Raw genomic sequence first — 21,368 nt, 5'->3', positions numbered from 1 at the left:
GGAATGGTTTATTTGGAGATTTTTTAAATAAAACTTTTTGGCTTTGGGCACCAAAATGATGTTTCATTTCAAAATTCATCTAAACTTTTTTTTTTTTTTTGTAAAGTGTAAAAATATAATCAGAAATGAAAACCAGATTGATTTGAGTCAAGTGAAATTTTTTGTTTAAGTGGAATCTGTTTCTTTGTTTTGATTTATTTCATTGACGAGCACTCCTCCCCCCTCCCAAATTTAATCCATTTTGAACCAAAATAGATTTTTTTGTGTGGTCTGGCCACTGATGCAAAAGTCAGTGCAAAAGTCTGTGTCCCCAAACCTGGAGATTTTGTTGCTGACCCAGCTGAATTTGGAGAAGAGACAGACCTATGAAAACTAAGACTTGCATATCAATTGCATGGTAAATAACAGCTCTGCCAGAGGGGTTGCTACAAAAGAAGGGGTGACGTTCCTTTCTCTATTGCACCAATGTTACCCACTAATGTTGATTGGCTGCTTCCTGGCACTTGCTGCGCTGGTTAGCATGCCATATAGGTTGGTCAGAACTTTCCTCTTGCCTACAGAACTTGATATGATCCTAAATCAGGGGTGGGCAATAATTTTAGACATGGGGCTACCTCAGAAATGTGTGAAGTGGTTCTGGGCTGCCCCAGAAGGGGCGGGGCCTCAGGCAGAAGGGGCGGGGCCAGGATACTTCCGTGATTCCCCACCCACAGACGCTGACTGGCCTGGGGGTAGGGGGAGTATGTGAAGTCTTTGTCCCCCTCCCTGAGATAACTGCCAGCTGTTCAGAACAGCTAGGGGTTCCCTCTAGGCGCCTGTGCCCCTAGTGGCAGGAGGAGACTTCTCATGCTCCCCCAACCCCCAGGTCAATCAGTTTCTAGGAGTGGGGGGGAGCACAGGAAATCACTCGCTCCTTGTCCCCACCCTGCTAGGGGGCGCCACACTTAGAGTTAACTGCCAGCTGAGCTGCAGCTGGCAATTGACTCTAAACACCCTGGCTGTGTCTAGACTGGCAAGTTTTTCCAGAAAATCATCTGCTTTTCTGGAAAATCTTGCCAGCTGTCTACACTGGCCGCTTGAATTTCCAGAAAAGCACTGACGATCTCATGTAAAATCATCAGTGCTTTTCTGGAAAAACTATGCTGCTCCCATTCGGGCAAAAGTCTTTTTCCGAAAGACTTTTGCCCAAAAGGGCCAATGTAGATAGCACAGTACTGTTTTCTGCAAAAAAGCCCCGATCGCGAAAATGGCCATCAGGGCTTTTTTTGCAGAAAAGCGCGTCTAGATTGGCCACGGACGCTTTTCTGGGAAAAGTGCTTTTGTGGAAAAACATCCTGCCAATCTAGATGCACTTTTCTGAAAATGCTTTTAATGGAAACTTTTCCATTAAAAGCATTTTCGGAAATTCATGCCAGTGTAGACGTAGCCCCTATGCCCCTTGCAGGGCGGGAGGAGACTTTGCATGCTCCCCTAAGCCCCAGGTCAATAAGGATACGGCTAGACTGCAGCGGGGGGGAGGGTGTTTCAGGATACCTCTGCTGCATCCAGGGAAAACGTTTGCTCTTCCACTAGATGGGCCAAATGTCAAAAAAGCCTCTTCCGACAAAAGAATGAGAAAAAGGTATGCAAAAATGCGGAGAGCATTTTGCATAGCTTTTTCTGACAAACAGATGTAGTTTAGATGTACCCTCAGGGTCTGGGGGCAGGGGGAGCAGCTGGCAGTTGACTCCAAGCGCTGTATGCTCCTTGCAGGACAGGGACAGGGCAGGAGGAGACTTTGCATGCTCCCTCTGTCCCCCGGCCCTGATTGGCCTGGGGGTGGGGAAGCATGCAAAGTCTCCTGCCCCCAAACCCTGATTGGCCTGAGAGCGGGAGAGAGGCAGAGGGCTGGATCAAACTGCTTGGCGAGCCGGATCAGCCTGCGGAGGCCCTTTTTCCCACCCCTGCCCTAAATGCATTACAAGCTTTTGAAGCACACTGTATAATTCATTGCACAAGGCATTACCATTCTAAGGCAGTGCTTTCTTGTAAATAAAACATGCAGTTGGAATCTAGCATCATACAGATAATCTGTTCTCATGACAAATATTCTTACAATTGCAACAAACCATAAGAGAGGATCTAATGGTATTATTTTAATAGACACATCACTTTAAACTAAGGCAGTCACCATCTGCTTCACTCCTCTGATTACAAATGCAAAAAAAAGAACACTGTTCCCAGCAGCATCCTAACGAGGTGTGCTAGTGACTTAAATGTCCTCATCTGTTCTTAATCATAGCATCACATGGCTGGCTGTATTCTCTCTCCATCGAAAAAGACACAGACTTCAGGGAAATGGCTCTGAAGAGCTATTCCTCTGTTAAGGTAATTGTCTTACATAGTGATATGACAACCCTCTGTTGGATGGATATTCAAGTAGACCAAAACCAGTGGCAGAGTTAACTTGTGATTCAACGACATCCCTCCACCTCTTGTCATTACTGTGGCTCATGTAGGAAGTCTGCGGGAGAGACAGGAATGGAAGCCTTGTTCCCTGCTGGTTGGCCCAGTGCCTTTAATCAAAAGACCAACCTACCTTTCTAATGGACACCCAAAGAGTTTTTAGAGCCCTGTGTGGATACAGAATTTTGTATCACATCTGTATCCGCAAAAAAATGAGCTGCGGATATTCTCATCCACATCCTCAGAGGTGGATATTAAGTGGATTTGCAAGGTTCTAGATCCACATTTGCAAGGTTCTGGATCCAAAATGTGTTTCCACATCGGCATCCGTAGCTGTGAAAATGCTATCTGAATGCACATCTGCAGATGCGGATACCCACGGATATGAAGCAGATTTGCAGGGGTCGATCCATCTTGGATGATCCAGGCTAAACCTGCAGCTCTGACTGAAGAACATAGGTTTGACTGCAGTATGAATAACACCACCTAGTCCTCCTGAGCAGGTTATATGATAATGCTTCCTCTTGCTACCTCCTCGCCGCTGGCTTCCCAAAGGCACTGATGGAGGGGATGTCCTTTCTCTGACTTGTGGGGAGACACATAGACTCCCCAGAATTTAACTAGATGGAACTAAGAGAAGTCTGTAAATAGCCCTAGCCAACCCTACTCTTTCAGAAAAAGGTCCACAGTGTAGTGCAAAGCCCTGTGAGCTGGACTAGTACCTGTGGTGTCAGCTATCCTGCTCCAGTTGCTTAGAGCAGGTCTGGGGCAGTCTGGCTTTGTCTACACTGCGCCTTTTGCCGGCAGTGACTATGCAAATGAAGAGTGGATTAGCATATCATTTGTGTTTCATTTGCATAATTTATTCAAGCTGTTTTTGCACAAAAAACAAGCGGTGTGGATGTTTTCTTTTTGTGCAAAACCCCCATTTTGCACAAGATCCTTGTGTCTGTCCCAGAGAAGCATAAGGATCTTCTGCGAAATGGGGGGTTTGTGCAACTCCCCTCCCCCCGTCCACACTGCTTCTTTTTGTGCAAAAACTCCTTGTGCAAAAAGAAATGGCAGAAAATATGCTAATGAGATTGTGTCCCTCTTAAGCATATTTTCTGCTGAAAAAACTGGCAGTGAAGACATAGCCTCTGTGTGCTGACACTAGATAGCAGAGTCTCTTGGGGAGCCAGTCAGAACTGCAGCTTGGCAGTTGTGAAAGTGAAGAGGAATTCTTGAGGCAACGGGATTCAGGCATGTATCCCCATGTCTCTCAGACTCTGCCCTGGAAATGCCTCCAGCCCAGCTTGTGCAGTCCTGCGAGTGCCCGTTCAGTTCTCATTTGTCACTGGATCAACGAGGAGAGACCACAGCAGAGAAACGCCCCAAGTGGCAAGGGAACCCCCGTGCGGCACGGTGTAATCTCTAGCCGTTGAGAACCCACAACTGACAAATGCGCCCTCTCTTTCTGATTTACTTCTCTTTTCCTGGGGCGACAGCAGTAATGAGTCAACAGTGCGGTGTATTTAAATGCAAAATAGCATTATCCTTCATTAAAAGATCTGTCATTGCCCAGACTGCACAGGGGAGAGTTATTACACCATTACACTTCAGTGACATATCACTTCCACAACCCCTGGAGCACACATCTAGGCTGATGCATGACTCCTTCCCTGCTAGTATCTTGTTCTGGGCACAAGGGCCGCACCCCAGTGCGTGTGTTCTGAACCTCACTGCAACCATTTGCAAGCTTTGGGTTTTTAATTGTCCTTTACAAGGCAAGCACTGATGGCTTCCAGGTAATGTGAGAGATACACTAGGCTAAGCTACCCTGGTGTATTTCAGAGATGTCTCAATAGTGGGCTCGGGAGGATTTGAAATGGCTGCTGCATCCTAAATATCTTCAGTGTTAAATCATTGTGAAGGCTTTGCTCTGTGGAGACTCCTGCTGATAGTCCTTAATGGCTCTGGCATGGATGGTGGCAATCTCGCCCCACTAGATTTTTTCGCTGCGGGAACCCTCACAGGAACTGATCAACACACATTGCAATTCTCCATGCTTACAAAGGGCACTGCTGGAGAATTCCAGCTAGTCCCAAGCAGAACAGCCAGCCTGTCTGGAGCCTCCCATGCCGCACATAGCAGGTCCTGGCCATGAGGCCCCCACCACAGGTTAAAGCTTGCAGATCTGCCATTCCACAAGAGGGACACACAACCTTAGTAGGGCTAGAGCTGGTCTGAATTTTCCAGGGAATCCTATTTCATGACAAGATGCTGCTTCATCCAAACCAAACGGGTCTCCAAACAGGTCTGGGGGTTTGGTGAATTTCCCAACTTGAAAAAACTGTCAATTTAAAAATTGTGAAATACTTTGGTTTGACTAAAAACAAACAAACAAAAAAGAACAAACATCTACTTGTCTGGTTCAATATGATTTTTTGTTTGACCCGAGACCATTCCCCCAACAGCTTAGTTTGTGAATATTTTCAAGACTTCAACTTTTTGTCTCTGAGCAGTGGGGTAGAGGGGAGAGAGAGAAGAAAAGGCCTTTCAAATGTAACTGCCAGGAGGCAGATTTGAACCTGGGACCTCTGCAGCTGAGTATAGGAGCCTTTATCCTCTGAGCTAAAAGCCAGCTGCTTTCTAGCCCCTGCTGTAGAGATCTCTTGGTCTTAACTCTTGCTGAGGTCTAGGTGCAGGGTCTGCTCGAGCCCTTTTGGCACCATAGCCGCTGGCGCGCAGCCCGGGGCCCTTCCCCCGGGGCGTACAGCGCATGCGCTGCTCAGCCCAGCCCGTCCAGCGCTGCTAGAGTATGCGCCGGGCTGTGCATGGCCCCGCAGCCATAGGGGAAAGGGCGCTGCTGTCTGGCACCACGGAGCCGGTGCTGCAGGAGTTGGGCGCGTGGCTCCTGTTGGCAGCTGCAAGGGACGCTGCTCGTCCCTTACAGCTACCGTCAGGTGCCCCCCGTGGGTTGGCGCCCTGGGCAGCTGCCTGGCTCGCCCATGCCTCCGTCCAGCCCTGTCTAGGTGCCACTGCATGGGACAGTGAACCACACTAAGGCTATGTCTACACTCGCAGCGTCTTGCGCAAGAACATCTTGCGCAAGAACACGTCCACACTGCCATGTGCGAGCTGTGCTTTTGCGCAAGAGCTCCCATGGCAGTGTGGATACTCTCTTGTGCAAGAAAGCTCCAACGGCCATTTTAGCCATAGGGCTTTCTTGTGCAAGAAACCCCTGCCGAGCGTCCACACTGCCCTCTTGCGCAAAAGCTCCTGCACAAGAGGGCTTACATCTGTTAAAAAAAGAGTGTAGCTCTTGCGCAAGAAGCCCTCTCTTACCACGCAAGAACAGCCGTACTTGCGCAAGAAGCCGCGAGTGTAGACATAGCCCAGGTGTGTGGGTTACACATATATTTGTGGAAGAGGGAAATAGCCTAGCACTGTTAAGATAAAAAGATGCCATAAAGATGTGAGGCTCTTCTTCTTTATAGGTCTTGCCATGCTGGAATGGACCTTCTAGTGGAGAATCCTGCTTCTAATTGACCACTGGCCAGTGTGGGATGTTTGGTATCAGAGGGAACACCACCATGAGCTCCCTGCTGTGCTTTGCACTCCAGTCACGTGAAACAAAGCGTGTCTTCCTGACCCCGTCTTGAAATCACCATGTCAGCAGGAGGAACCATTAAATATAGAAATACCTGAAATGTCAAAGCAAAGGAGAGATCTACAACGTGCCGTGAAAAATTCCTTCCAGATGAAAACTCCTGACCCCTCTGTGATATCTGCAGCCTTCCCCAAGCCCTTTATTATTCATGGCCATAGCTCCTGACTCACACCCAGCAGCTCTGCACTTGGCCTAGAGATTAATCAAGACTTTTAATCCTAGCCCTGTCAAGAAAATACAAAATCCCTAAATGAAAATCTGATTTTTGAGCGGCACCGGATTGGCTGAACTCTGTGGCTCTCAAGCCGTGCCCCTGTGAGGCTCTCTGTTGGGTCTGTTCTTGTTCAAGCTGTCAATATACATTAGCAGACATGCCTAGCTGGAGCAGCGTTTGGAGTCTGCGTCAGGAAGTCGGAGAGCTGTACAAGTTCGCTCTTCCCCCCCACCCCGAAGTGGGGAGGCTGTCGTGTGAATTTGCTCTCTTGACTTCTTGAATTCCTGTGATTAAAAACAAACGGAAAAATCAGAACCATGGGGAGTTCCACCTTTTCTGAGTTTACAGAACACACGGTTTTTAACGGCGGGGGGGGGGGGGGGGGAGAGGGGGGGGGGAGAGGAGGGAGTGGAAGCCTAGGAAGTGGAAGGGAGGGAGCTGGATACTAAGTATAGTCTTTTTACGCTGGCTATAAAGATGGGCTCAGGGTCTTGATTTTTGCAGTTTGGAGCCTGGATATTGTTCTTGGCCATTACAAGTACAGTGGCTGTTATAAACATAGAGGTGGCTCCACGGGGGTGTGAAACTGCCTTGGCTGCATGCTAGCACATTGATAAAGAGAACATGGACAGTGCTTCTTAGATCTCTGCTGTGACGGTGGGGCTATTCAGGGAGGCTACTCTAGTGGCTCCAGCTAGCAGTGGGGCAGAAGCATTTAGAAAGCTGCTTTGTAACTGTGCATGGTTGTGACCTTTAGCGGATCATTGGCTTTATTCTTCCCTCTTTCTAAGCAAGGCAGCGTTGAATTAGAGACAGGACCAAACCAAATCCCTAGATCCAAAAAATCTTCATACTCTGTGTATGTATGTGTGTGTACATAAGATGTGTGTGTGTGTGTGTGCTAAGATGTATGTGCATATATGTAAAATGGCTGTGCATGTGTGTGTGCATGCAAAGGGGTGTGTGTGTGTGAGAGAGAGAGACTTGGCTCGATGTCAGCAGAGCAAACTGCAGCCACCTGTCCAATACCAGTATGCAGATCAACACATGTAAGCATCCTTCCTGTCTGGATCAAGATGGAACCTTGTATGCTGTCAGCTGCCTTAGACCTGATTTCCATGGCAAAGACTGTTTCCTGGGTAATGTCTGAGAAGGGACTGAGTACATTTCCATTAATTCTGATTTCTTGTTCCTGCCCCAATACTTTTTAGGACACTTTATTCTCACATTTTTATAACCCTGGTTGTGAAATGACACGAGCTGCCTCTCGAACCTTTTTATTTCACTAAATTTAAACGTTTCTCCCAATTTGAAAGTCTAATGGTGTAAAAAAGCTTCTGGATTAAATGAAAGAAGAGGGCATGGAAAATATCAGCATTAAAAGGCAGGAGAACTGGTGTCTTCCAACAAGACCAGCAAGCCTGTTCCAGTACCAGCGCTGAGAGCCACCAGAGGGTGCTACTGAAACCAACATTGCTAGTCTGTTCACTGGAATGTATAGGATTTGGATCTTGGAGAAATGCTTATTATTAGCTGTGGTGCAACTCTGTGTAGGAGAGCTGCATATTGCCCCTAACAGCTTGTTTGTCTTCGGGTATGTCTACACTTGCTCCCTAGGGATGCAAATGTAGCATACCAAAGTTGCTAATGAAGCGCAGGATTTAAATATCCCGCTCTTGATTAGCATATTCGCGCCCGGTTGCCATTGCACGAGGAGTAACAGTTAATCCAAGGGAAGGGGTTTCTTTCAGAACACTGCGTCCTCACGTGGTGAGTTAATTTGGACTAGTGGCTTTTTAAAATGGTGACCGGACACGAATATGCTAATCAAGCCCGGGATATTTAAATCCCGTGCTTCATTAGCAACTTTGGTATGCTACACTTGCATCCCTAGTTTGGACTAGGGAGCAAGTGTAGACATACCCTTCATCTCTTTTTGAGGTGCAGAACTGCTGCCTGAAGGTTATATCCACCAAAAACCTAACACTGCATGAATGTTGTCACATGATCTAACTCATGCTGGCTGAATTAACCTGTTCCCACCTGTTCTGTGAAGAGCAGCTTTTGTTCTATTCCCAAAGCATGGGGAGCAAATTCCAGACAAAACTCTTATTGACTCCAGCAGGAACCATTTCCTTGCTTGATTTTCCAGACTCTCTCACCTTTCTATACCTGTAGAAGCATTAATATTCCACAATGTGTCCCATTCTAAGTATTTGCTAAACTAATCTTAACCGGGATGAATTTTGAGCTTGATGTGGCATTTAGGTATCTCAGCACGCATGGCCTTACCAGGACTGCTGCTTTGCTGGGAAGGAGACATTGCAATACAAGCCACCGAGGCTGCCAGCACGAGAAACTATCTTTGCCAAAATCTCTCCCAACAGCTAGGAAGGGCAGCTGAGTCTTTGATCTTACTAAGGTTACAGATTGTGCCATTCTCCAGCTGATTTCTCTGCCTGCTCTTGAAGAGGGCTGGGATGTCACAAAAGGAAAGAGAACCTGGAATTCTGCTAGAAAAGCAAGGAGGTAGTTGGTCTATTGGTACCAAGGGCTTGAGTGAGTCCTTTCACAGCTGAGCAGTGTAGCTGCCATCTGACTCCCTAAAATGGCTAACACATAAGTATGGCCTTTGATAGAGGCAATAAGGCAGACCAAAGGCTCTCGCCACTCTGGCTGGGACTATTCCTTGCCTTGCACCCGGGGCGGCCTGTAAGCATAGGCAGATTCGGTGGTCACCTAGAGTGCTGCCTTCAATGTGGTGCCCGGGGCGCCTGATGATGACGTCACGTGGCACCCGGGTGCCCGATGATGACGTCACGGCCATTGACGGCCGTGCAGGTGGGGGTACCGATTGTGCCTTCCGCCTAGGGCGCCAGCTGCCGCAGCCAGCCTCAGACGACACCTTCTTCCACCCTGCTCTAAATGCAGAGTTCGGACCTCAGTCATCGGCTTTCTCTCGGTGCCTGCAGTTGTGCCACTCAATGCTTTCAGAGATCCTGCCAATGTCCGCTGCATCTAGTGGAGACAGACTGAGATGGAGGGAATGCTGTGTCCCTTTGGTCACCTCCACACTGAGTGTATGTCTATGCTGCTGAGGTTTTTGGGAAAAATGGTCTTTTTTCCGGAAAACCTACGCTTACATCCACACTGAAATTGCATTCTTTGGACAGAAAGTGGAAAGAACGGAGGGGTTTTTCCAACAGTGGTAAACCTCTTTCTACGAGGAAGAAGCCTTTTTCCAAAAGAGCTCTTTCAGAAAAAAGGTGTATGTGGACAGGAAAGGGTTTTTTTTTTTGTTTGTTTTTTGTTTTAAAGAAGAGAGCTCCAGGAAAAAGCCCAAGACCCCTGGTAGCTGCTCTGTCCATAGTAATCACAGCTTACATGCAAGACAGCGTCCTTTCAGTGGGGATGCTATCTTTTGAAAAAGCAGATCACTTTTTCAGTGTGCTTTGGCAGTGTGGACGCTCTCTTTCGGAAAAAGTTTTTTCGGAAGATCTCTTCTGGAAAAACTTCTTCCGAGAGAAGCCTGCAGTCTAAACGTAGCCTAAGAACATTGCCAGGAAACCAGGGTCATCCAAACAAGGACCATGGAGTTCATTCAATAACTCACTAATAAGTATCCTGTGGCAGTGCCAGAGGTTCTTGTTGGGATTGCACAGCACCTACCTATGTCCCCAAACATACCAAGGTATGGTTCCTGCCCAGAAGCATTTTCAAACAAACTCTGATGGCTTTTGGATCACCTCTCTGGGTTTGGCCCCAGGTCTCCCTCTCCATTCCAGAAAAGGATTCCCCTTTTCAGCTTAGATTCCAACTCTGTCCTCGATCTCCACCATGTGGACTGAGCAGTGGTCCTTTCCACGCTTACCATACTGTCTTCCAATTCTCTTTTGCAGCGTGGATTGCTTTATTTCTGAATCTCCCTGAAGTAAAACAATGTTATGGACTTCACAGCCCTTTCCTTAAGCCTGGGCTTTAGGCCCAATTGTTGTTTCTGCAGAGCTAATTCTGGGCATGGCCCAGAGTTGGACAGCCACACAACAAGGCTGTAGTTTAGCGACTGCATCCTCACTGGAGCTGTGCTGTGTTGTATGTGTTGCGAGGATACATCCCATGGTTCTTTGAGCTGCGCTAAGCTGAGCCATTTGGAATCTGCCCCACTCAATTGTGGGAGAATGTGTCTGTTCTCTGGGCACTCAGGCAGGTGTGATGGGATGGACCCCACTTATGGGGTGCCACTAGATGTGTTGGAGTCCTAATGAGTCTGCTGGCCTTGCCAGCCTGGGTATCCCTGGCACTGGGTTGCTCTCCCAGGCCCTCAAGCCCTTTCCAGCACCTACCCATCTGAGACCACACCCAGACTGCAGTCAGATATGTGTGAGAGGATTCAGCTTGGGGATTTACCCAGCACTGTGGTGCACACACTAACGGGAGTGTGAACCCAAAATAGCAGCGTCTTGCACTGCACAGAGAGCTGCACTGCATAAACTCATAAGACTTTGCTTTCTCCCCTCAGTGTGGAGAGAGGAATGCAATTTCCCCCTCCCCCATATGAACTGCTCAAAATGGCTTTGGAAATAAACGTATTTCTGGTTTATTAACTACACAAGGTAAATCTTAAGTGATCATAAGGGAGCCCAAACAGAACAAAGCAGGTTGCCTTAGTAAATAAATAACCCCCTCCCCCCAAAAAGAGCTTAGCAGACTAGGGAGATAGGCTATTCATTAGCAAATTCTCATCCTGAGTGATAAACAGGCTCACAGCTTCTTAAAGCACAAGCTGCTTTGTCTTTCCCAGGTTTTCATACACAGGCTAAAAATCTTTCTAGCCTGGGACCATCACTTCCCACAGTTCAGTCTTTGTTCCTGGAGAGTTTCCAGAGAGAGTGAGGTCCCCCCATGATGTCATTGTCCCCTTTCTAAGTCTTCTTCCCTCTTGCTGGAAAGTTCATTCGCTGTGGCCTGACTCACAGTCCTCACTGTGCAGTGCTGTCCCTGTGCGGTCTTTATTGTACCCAATTCCTGGGGTAATCCTTGTGTTTGTGTGCATTTCCTCAATAAGCCATTAAAACTGTTTGGCCTTTTTACTGTTGTAGCTGAAAGGTGATTTCAGCCTCTCAACGTGTTTCAATAACACACCGAGCTAAATTCTATCAATTCTCACACAACCATAACACATACAATCCAGTGAGATATTCATGTTTGACAGACAAAGATTTTTTGAATGATCCCTCAGAAGATATACTCTGTACCAAACATCTCCTAATTACACAACCATGGTAAATATTGGGGTGTCAAGGTGTCATGGCAGGAAGGCACTGGAGAACCATCCACACTTGAGTGATTTAACCTGTATACACAGTGAAAAGTGGGTGGATTACTAGCCTGACTGAAAGCCAAGCCTAAATTCTAACCCCGTGGCATCATGCCCCCCTTTTTTATTTTTGAGAAACCCTCATGCCCCCCCAAATAGCAGCAAAACTTGTTGAGAAAAAAAAGAAAAGGAACTGACTGGGGACAAAAAACAAAAATAGCAGCACAATTTGGGGGAGAATTGATGGGGGAGACTGGTTTGCCTCGTGCCCCCCCAGGAATTTCTTTATGCTCCCCTGTTTGGGAACCTATGCTCTAACCTATGCCTACGATGAGCCACTAGTTTGGAAGCAAAGCGCCTCTACACTTGGGTGAGAGGTTTTTGTATGTGGAGAGCAGCAAGTAGGGGTAATACATGAATACAAGTCTGAATTGTCTCTGAGGTCAAAACAAGCCCTAGGAGCAGATGGGAGTGGTTCTCCCTGTGTTTGTCCTTCCGCTACCATGGCTATGTTGCGAATAGTTCTTCATGTGCAATAAAATTCAAGCAATTTGTTGGAGACGGGGGGAGAAGGGGGTGGACAAGGGGTGATCAGTAAAGGCCAGGCAGTGTCTCCTGGCCAACAGCAGTTCTACAGCTCATTATGACTCCATCGACTTCCTTCCTGTTTCTTTCTTCGCTCACCATCCACCAGGCTTAGCGTGATCTTGCAGAAGACGGAACCAACAGCAAAATGGCAACATTTGGAGGAAGGCTGCTAATTGTTGATGCTCAAAGTATCTTTAAACTAGCAGACTTAAAGGCTGGTGAAAGGTGCCAGGCACTAGTCAGGGGAGAAGAAGCCCTTTGTTTAATGGTCCTTAAAACCCAAAGTGGCACTAGAACCATATCCTGGGAACTTGGCAGCTCTCTTCTGAGCCTGTTCATTAGTGCTGGGGGTGTTCTTCTTTAGCATGGAGACCTGCCTGCTGTTTTATAAAAGTGCCTCATTGACTGTAGCAGAGCTGTGGAGAAAAGGGGCAGAGCACCAGTCCCCCAGTGGGACGTGCCTTGAAGGTAAGTCCATCTATACTGTCAACAAAAAGGGCAAATGTAGAGAGCAAAGTCCCACAGAGAGGCAACTTTCTCCTGATGTCTAATGTGCCAATGAATTCAACTCTGAACTTTAAAGCAAACAGGTTTAAAACAAACAAAAGGAAGGGGCTTTTTTTCTTCATTCAGTGCACAGTCAACCTGTGGAACTCCTTGCCAGAGGATGTGGTGAAGACTAGAACTTTAACATAGTTCAGAAAAGAGCTAGATAGATTCATGGAGGGAGGTCCATCAATGGGTATTAGCCAGGATGAGTAGAAATGGTATCCCTAGCCTCTGTTTGTCTGGAAATGTGTGATGGGAAGAGATCATGTGAGGATTCCCTATGTGTTCCCTTCCTCTGGGGCATCTGGTATTGGCTAGTCACCAGAAAGGATACTGGGTGAAGATGGACTTTTGGGTGAAGGAGGACACGGGTTAAGCCTCACCCCCAGCCCTGGAGCAGCAATACTCCCTCCCCAGAATGCCTATAGCAGGTGTTCTGGGGGCTGAGTGTGTGTGGTCATGGCTGGCAGTTTGGGAAGGCAAAGCCTCCCTGCACCTAGGCTACTGGACACCCATGCTCCTGAGTCATCAAAGCCTGCAGTGACACATGACTGGCTCATGTGACCCTAGACTCCACCTTCTGCCTGTAATTTTCCACAAGCGAAGACTTGGATCATCCTCTGAAGATATAAAAGATGGTGGAAGCATCTCTTCTTTGACTGTGTCCTGCTCTGCTCTCTGAACTATGGACTTAAGCTAAAAGGAGCACTCCAGTCAATGGACCTTCCAATCTCTTGGACGTTACCAGGGACTTTACAAGTCTGCAGCATGTAACAGCACTGGCAAAAATGAACCGGGATACTTTGTTTGTATTTTATTTCCAGAACCATTTTAACTTTCTCTTCCTTTTCTTCACTTATAAATGCACCTTTAAATAGTAGATACTACAGGATTGACAGCAGAGTGACCCTTGGGTAAAATCTGAGGTATATATTGATCTCTTGGGATTAGAAGAACCCTTTCATTGAGGACAGTAAGGCTACATCTAGACTGCAGGCTTCTTGCACAAGAAGTCTTTATCAGAAGAGATCTTCCGCAACAACTTCTTGCGCAAGAGCGCATCCACACTGCAAAAGTCCTTCAAAAAAGCAATGTGCTTTTGTGTAAGAGAGCGTCCAGACTCACTGGACGCTCTCAAAAGTAAGCTCTGATTACCAGGGCTCAACAAATTTTAGAATCTACTTGCCCATGGCGAGTAGATTTCAGCCGTGCGCCCCGTTCACCAACGGCGTGCGCATGCGCAATGTAGGGCTTGCACATGTGCAGTATAGGGCTGACGAGCAATTTTCACCACCGTTTGTCAAGCCCTGCTGATTACTATGCACAGAATGACCACCAGGGCACTTGTGCTTTTTCCTCTATCTTCTTTTGTGCAAAAAACCCCATTCACACATGACTTTTGTGAACAAACTCTTTTGCAAACAGGCTTCTTCCTTGTAGAAAGAGGAATACCAGTTGCACAAAAACCCCTAGCCACGGCTACACTACATGCTTTGCCGAAAGAGGCAATGCAAATGAAGCATGGATTAACATTTTCTTGCGCTTCATTTGAATCTCTCTTTCGTTCCGTTTTTGCACAAGAGTTTTTTGCACAAAAACAAACAGTGTGGCCATGCCCCTTTTGCTCAAAAAGATTGTTATGCCATCTTGTGCAAAAAAGGCTTTTTGTGCAAAAAGGAAACGACCACACTGTTTGCGCAAAAGCGGAATGAAAAAGAGCATGCAAATGAAGCACAAGAAAATGCTAATCTGCTCTTCATTTGCATTGCCTCTTTCGGCAAAGCATGTAGTGTAGTGGTAGCCCCTCTGTTCTTTTGATTTTTTTGTGCAAAAATGTGCTTGATATGTGGACGCTCCACGAATTTTGTGAGAAAAATGGCCGTTTTTCAGACAAAACTTTGTAGTGCAGATGTAGCCTAGAGATGTGTCTAGACTACAGGGTTTTGTCGACAAATGTGGACTTTTGTCAACAAAACTATACCTGAGTCTACATTACCGCTGAGTTCAGTCGACATAATGTTGACAGAACCCAGAAGTTTTGTCGACGACTGTAAACCTCATTCTACAAGGAATAACGCCTTTTGGCGACAGAGTTCTGTCGACAGAAAGTGTTATTGCATCTACACTGTCCTTTGTGTCTACACTGTCATGTTGACAAAGCGGCTTGCTTTGTCGACAGAACTGAATGTAGTCTAGATGCTCTTTGTCAACAGAAGCTTTGTCGACAGTACAACTTCTGTTGACAAAAGCCTGTAGTCTAGACGTACCCTAAGTCTAGCATCTGCGTGATGAAACAAAGGCTGGCATGTGTATGGAGATTGAAGTTTGGACTTTCAGATAACCAGTGTGGTGAGACAGAATGGTGTGGTAAAGCATGTGGAAGAATAACCACCAGTTTGGGGTGAGTTTACTCTTATTTCTCCACACTTTGTCCTGAATCTGGTATTCTCAGCTGTGACCTAAGTTTCCCCTAAATTGCATGGCTGCCTATTAAGCGTCTTACAGACACTCAGGGATGTGGTGGGGAACAGCAAGGCAACAGCCACCATGGGCCCCAGGGCAAGGTGGGGGGGCATCTCCATGCCCTTGAAAGTGGTGGGACCTCAGGCATTGAGCCCTTAGTGTTGCTCAGACTGTGGTGCACCCCCCTACCCCCCCAGTCCTCAGAGCCATGCAGAGCAGCACTCTGGTGCTCCGCCAGCAATTCAAAGAGGCATGGGGCTCCGAGTTTCTTTGAATCTCTGGGCCCCAGGGCAATTACCCCTTTTATCCCACCCCTGTTGGCAGGTCTGGTGGGGAGAAACACCTTTCTTGCTAGCCACAGCCCAGCCCCAGACCTGCTGCATCTGTGGGAGAGGCAGCCCCTCCCTCAGCTCCAATGCAGCCCTGCCCCAGATCTGCTGCAGCCAGTGGAGAAGCATCCCTCCCTGGCCCCAACACTTCACCACCATGGTGGCTCACATAACAAAATTCATTCCACACATGCGTGGGGAAAATTAGAGGGAACACTGGCTGCGACCCACTGAGGCACAGTGATAGTGGGGGCAGAGGGAAAACCCCTGGGAGCAGACATTATTGTCTCCCAGGTGCTATTTTTGGTAGAGATTGGTTGATTTTCATCCAGGGCATTTGGTGCCAGGGAAAATTAAAGCGGGAGACCTTTTGTGGCCTTCCATATAAATGTCACAACAACTGGTGTCGTACCATAAAGTTTTAATACAGAAATCATTGCTCCTACTGCTCTTTGATTGTAAAAGTCAGAAGTATTGAAAAAACCCTACTGGTAATTTTGTCTCTGGGAACAGAACAAGGAGCCCTTTTCACTTTTACTGTGTTAGGAAATAAATCACTAAGGGAACGTAATCCCAAGCTCTGTTTCTTTCTCTATCTTGACACAATAATCTATACTTACAGTTAGATTCTTCCCTAGGTTGGATCTCCTAGTACAGGTTCACTGCTCCAGCTGCTGTCATATTCTGAAAGCTGGTGGCTGGGGTTGTGGGATCTTTTTAAAGCAAATGAAACCTTATCTATCTTTTTACAGCAACCAGTCTTCCCTAGTATATAAACCTGTCCACAAAGGTGGAGGTGACTCATTAGGCTTATTTTGCTGTCATGCACTTTCAGACAGAATATTTGGGCTGCCCCTCTTTGTGGAGGGGACACTATGGGGAAGTTATTTTGTCTTTGATTGGTATTGGGACCTCTTGACGATCCCCAAATCTCTCATTGAAAAGGGAAAGAAAATGCCAGCCCATGAGCAGTTCTGAGATTGACACCTGCCTCTTGTATGGAATTGGGAGAAAGCTGAAACTTTTTGACCTCTTTGAACAAAACAGGCCAGGTCAACACTCACTTCTGCCTCCCCAATAGTTGCAGCAATGACCTATAGGCTTTGTAGTTCCAGATCCCTCAGGTTCTCACCAAGGACCTTGCTGCCTGGGCCAGATGACCTCTTGCATGATGCACCACAGTCTTTCCCTGTGGCTGAGCTGTGGCAGTGCATCACAGGAATCCCAGGAACACTTCATTTTGAATTTCTAGTGGGAAAACGTAGATTTCCCCCCCCCCCCCCCCAATAATGTTCCATTAAACTTTTTTGACCAGTCCTAACTTCTATTCTAGTGGAGTTTGTTTGTTTTTCCCCTCCCCCCCTGCCAGGGCAGGATTAACCCCTGTAGCAAACTTCTTTGCGGCTCTGCTCACCCACGTTTCAGGTAACGCAAGCAATGAGGGTTCCCCTTGTCAAGGGGAAACTGTTCCACCATTCCTCCAGCTGTGCAATTTTAGACCAGGGCTGACACCTTTTTTCAGTTCTCCTTGTAGAACAGGAGTTCTCAAGCTCTCTTGCACCGTTAATACCTTGTAGCCAATGGAATGCAGGGGTGTTCACAACGTCAGTGGCTTAAGAGGCACAATAATAGCAGGAGAGGTGTGTAATGGCTGAGTTTAACTGCCCTTGATGTGAGCCGTGCCTGATCCTCTGAAAGTTCTCTGAAGAGCCTTGAGCACCTTTGGACGCAAGGAGGAAATTATCAGATTCCAAAAAGTTCTCCCTGTATCTCACAACTGCCCTTTTGTGTGACTTCCATGTCACACCTGCCAAAAAAGTAAGGGAGAGAGAAAGAAAGGGTGTGTGTATGTGCACGAGCTCCTGCTGGCATCTGTGTTCCTACTTGTCCCATGACAGTGTGTTTGTGGTTAGAACACCCCATCCCCACCCAAACTGCAGGAGGGGCAGTAGAACTAGCTTGCCTGCTTGCAGCTACTGTGGCTTTGCAATGCAAGTTCTGAATGGGAGAAAATTCCTCCCCACCCAAAGTGTACATCTGCCATGCCCTCTTTATCAAGAACCCGGACAGCTATGTGGTAATGTATAGTCCATGTGTCGCTGGAGCAAACTGAGCTTCCAGCTCAGGTACATGGGCTAGCGTTTAGAGTGTGAAGGACATGGCACTGTGGTCTGTGTTTGGGGGTCAGCTTTGGGACCATGATCCCATAGAAATACCCATTGCCCCAGCAGTGTGTGAGCTCCTGTACGTGCTGTGCTAATATGCGGCACGTTTGTCACAAACTACTACAGGCAGTCCCCGGGTTACGTACAAGATAGGGACTGTAGGTTTGTTCTTAAGCTGAATTTGTATGTAAGTCGGAACTGGTACATATTGTAGGGGAAACTCTAGCCAAACATTTCTCCAGAGCTCAGTTTTATTCTCCCACACCTCACTTCCCTCAGTCCTTTATTCTCAAGCTGAGGTGTCTGCTGAGAAAAGCCGCTCCGCGTCTCCCTGGTCTGCTGGGGGCGGCTCTAGCTCCGTGTCTCCCTGGTCTGCTGGGTGGGGCGCTAGCTTTGTGTCTCCCTGGTCTGATAGGGGGAAAAGCAGCTAGTGCGGGGTTGTCTCACCCCGTTTGTAAGTAGGGATCCGATGTAAGTCGGATCCATGTAACCCGGGGACTGTCTGTACACTGGCCATGTCTTCACTCCCCTCTTTTAGGCCCAGTGAAGCTGTGTGGTGCACTTCCTCTTCTGTTCTGGAAAAGGCATTGTTTTGTGGGGGGATCCATCATCCTAGAAGGCATGAGATGAGTCACTTGGAATACCTTGCTGATGTCCTCCAACTTCCCATCATTCCCTGCTTCTCCCATCTGAACTGCTGGGGGAAGCGATGGTCCAACAGTGACAAGGCGCCTCCAGTATTAGATAGAGCAGTGGCGAGTCAGGGAATTAATAGTGGCTCTCTTCCACCATCTGATCCACTGGAGGGTTCACTACCCTGCCAGGGCTGGGTTTGATATTAGATGAGCAGATGCTGTTCAGCAGAAATATAGGAACTCCCTCCAGCTCCAGCTATGAGCTGCTGGCCCATTACTAAAAATTCTGCAGATGAGCATTTGCATTATTGCCCATGCTCCACGGTGGTACTCAGTTCATCCCTTTGGAGGGATCTAATGCTTTGAGCTGGAGCTTCTAAGCAATAGTATTGGGTTCTCTGCAATTTTATATTTTAAGAGGTGCTAATGTGTCGTGTGTATAAAATCCTCTGGAGCCAAATAGGCATCAAACTAGACACAAATTTGGCCCCTGACGTTTTTCGTTTGCAGGAAAAGAGTGATAAATAAGTAACGGTTACAAAAATAGAGATGCTCTCTTAAGTCTGCAGCAGATTGAATGAAGTGGGAACTGCATCTGTGAAGTGACTTTTGGTCTAAACCAGGAATCATCCTCAGAGACAGCCTGCATAAAGCTTGCAGAACTCAGTGATGGAGGGAGTTGCTGATGGTGCCAACAGCAGTGTTCTCTGTAAGCTGAGTGCTTGGGGGATCACCCAGAAGAGATTCCAATACTGTGCAGCTGAGCCAGTACCTTGTGTTTCTACTGGTGGTGCACATATTCACATGCATAGGTGCATATAACAAAATTTATCCTGCATGTGGATGGAAAGTATTAGAGGGAACTTTGGACATCACTTTAGTCATCTAGCATGTCATGGGATGGTTGGGATGTAACTTTGTTCCAATAGGGCAAACCTCTACTGTGCTCACGCACCATCTTGCAGACTACATGTACATATCAGCACGTCCATTAAAATACTTTGCACCCTCTGCATTAGTAGCCCTCTTCATCTATCTATATCCAGGCCGTCCTTAGGATTTATGGCCCCTATGCAGTACTATTAAAGTAGTGCCCCATACCCAATGTCAGCCGAGGGGGATGATGACTTTTAAAGGCGTGATTTTATAATTTTCAGCAACATGCTAATGAAATATTTTTAAAGCAAATTTTAACCCAAGGTCCTGTACTAACACAGTAAATTCAGAAACTGACAGGATATACCTGGGGATGGCAAATGCCTGTTACATGGCTTCATTACCACTTGAATGGCTCTTTTACGGGTTCTGCTAATAGCTCTGGCCAGCTATTTCAATTGTAAGTTAACTAGATCATCTCTGGAGGAAGCCGAGCCACAGAACAGAGGTGGGTGGGTGGACATTAAGACCCAGTGGTGCCCAAATTTCTGGGTGCCCTACGCAGCGGCGTATTTCTGCATATGGGTAAGGAGACCTCTGATATATATATGCTCCCATAGTGAACCCTGAAGGTGCCCTCTGTGACTTCCAGGCCTCCTGATGTGTGTGTGGGGGGGAGGGAAGGGCCAGCAAAGAGAGCAGTTGCCCTGAGATCTGGAAATCCAAAGGGCCCCAGAACTTGCTGCTGCTGCCACTGCAGACACAGCCGTGCCTGGAGTCACATACCTCTTTGAATTGCCCCCAGAGCTCCACGCCACATGTTTCTAAGGGCTGGAGGGGGAGGGGGTTGTGCTGCAGCCTGGGCTGGGCTGACAGCCTGAGACTCTGCCCCTTGCTTCCAAGGCTGGAGCCAGACCTCCCCACCACCTTGCCCAGAAGCCCACAGTGGCTATTGGCCCCACCGGTGACTTCACAGAGGCCACAAACTGTCATGGCTACAGGCTGATAAACCCAGGTGTGTGACTCCCCTGACGGTGCCCGAAAAGCTGGTGGGAGGAGCAGCAATCTTATTTTGGGGCTTAACCTCTTCAGCAGTGATTACTTGCCAAATACTTTTCATCCCCCTTTAGTTAGAGGGAGATCCAGGACTCCCCATGGGGGTGGGGAGAGGGCCAGCAAGGGGTGCACTGGTTTAACCTCCAAAAATCCTTATATTAAAAGTCCCCTGATGTCTCATCAGCTGCCTTTGAAACTTCAGCTCCTTGAGCTAGGATCAAGCGGAGTCACTTCACTCTGTGATACGTGCTCCCAGGAGCTTAGATTCTGTATTTGCAGGAGGCCTCCTGCCACAGCTCCTGCTTCTGTCTTCCCCTTCAGCGGTGTCCTTGGAGCACAGCACAATGTAACCAGAAAAAACAAAGAACTGTACTTAGTGCTGTTTCGCTGCAGTCAACATATTCCCTTTGTCTTGTGTGATGGACTATGCTGCTCCAGTCCCACTGGGAAGGGACTGTCCTGTCCATGGACATGCACTACAAAATTCCCTGGCTCCAGCTTATAGCAAAGCAAATAACTGGCTGACATGGACCATCATAGTCTCTTTATGACAGCCCATTATCAGCTGAATAGGCTGGGCCACAGGGTCGGATCCCCAAGTGCAAATAAAAGAACTCTTGCAGAGATCTCTGAAATGCCTGAGGGCTTGAAGGCAGGCAGGGACACTGTATTAGTTCTGGTTGAGCTGAGGGCTGGCCTGCGGCAAACGTCCAGGAGCTGGATGAAAATGTTATCACATTAGAGATGTAGGTAAGATCCACTACAGGCTGAGGCGAGCTGGGCTGTGCACAACACTCAGGACCGACTCCGAAAATCCCAGAACTTGAGGGCTTCTCATCAGTTTCCATTTCCTGAACTGGATGCAATTGCTTGTAAAGACCTCTGACTTCTGTCTCCCCAAAAGCACCATCACTGACCTTCTAACTTCAAGCCTTCCATTCTAACAAAGCTATATTTGCACTAACCCCTGCACAGGTGAAGTAGGCATCCTCCAAAATTCTCCAGAAACAAGCCTGTGCCTCACAGCTGCCTGGACTGGCCTCCCCGGCTACATGGGCAGCTGATACCAATTCAGATCA

General features: G+C 47.6%; 1 long non-coding RNA gene across 1 annotated transcript; it reads right to left on the bottom strand.

The window, feature by feature from the left end:
* Positions 1 to 5,925: 5,925 nt before the first annotated feature.
* LOC142818383 (uncharacterized) lies at positions 5,926 to 20,156 on the bottom strand. Its single transcript, XR_012895877.1, has 3 exons — positions 20,020 to 20,156; positions 17,128 to 17,277; positions 5,926 to 6,595 (listed from the first exon to the last, which is right to left on the bottom strand). It is a non-coding gene; the product is annotated as an uncharacterized LOC142818383 (long non-coding RNA).
* Between the last annotated feature and the right edge of the window lie 1,212 nt (positions 20,157 to 21,368).

The sequence above is a fragment of the Pelodiscus sinensis genome, chromosome 15 (assembly GCF_049634645.1).
Source record: "Pelodiscus sinensis isolate JC-2024 chromosome 15, ASM4963464v1, whole genome shotgun sequence".
In the NCBI taxonomy this organism is placed as follows: Eukaryota; Metazoa; Chordata; order Testudines; family Trionychidae; genus Pelodiscus; species Pelodiscus sinensis.
Note: the sequence above shows the minus strand (reverse complement) of the source record. Positions and strands in the feature narration are given on the sequence as shown.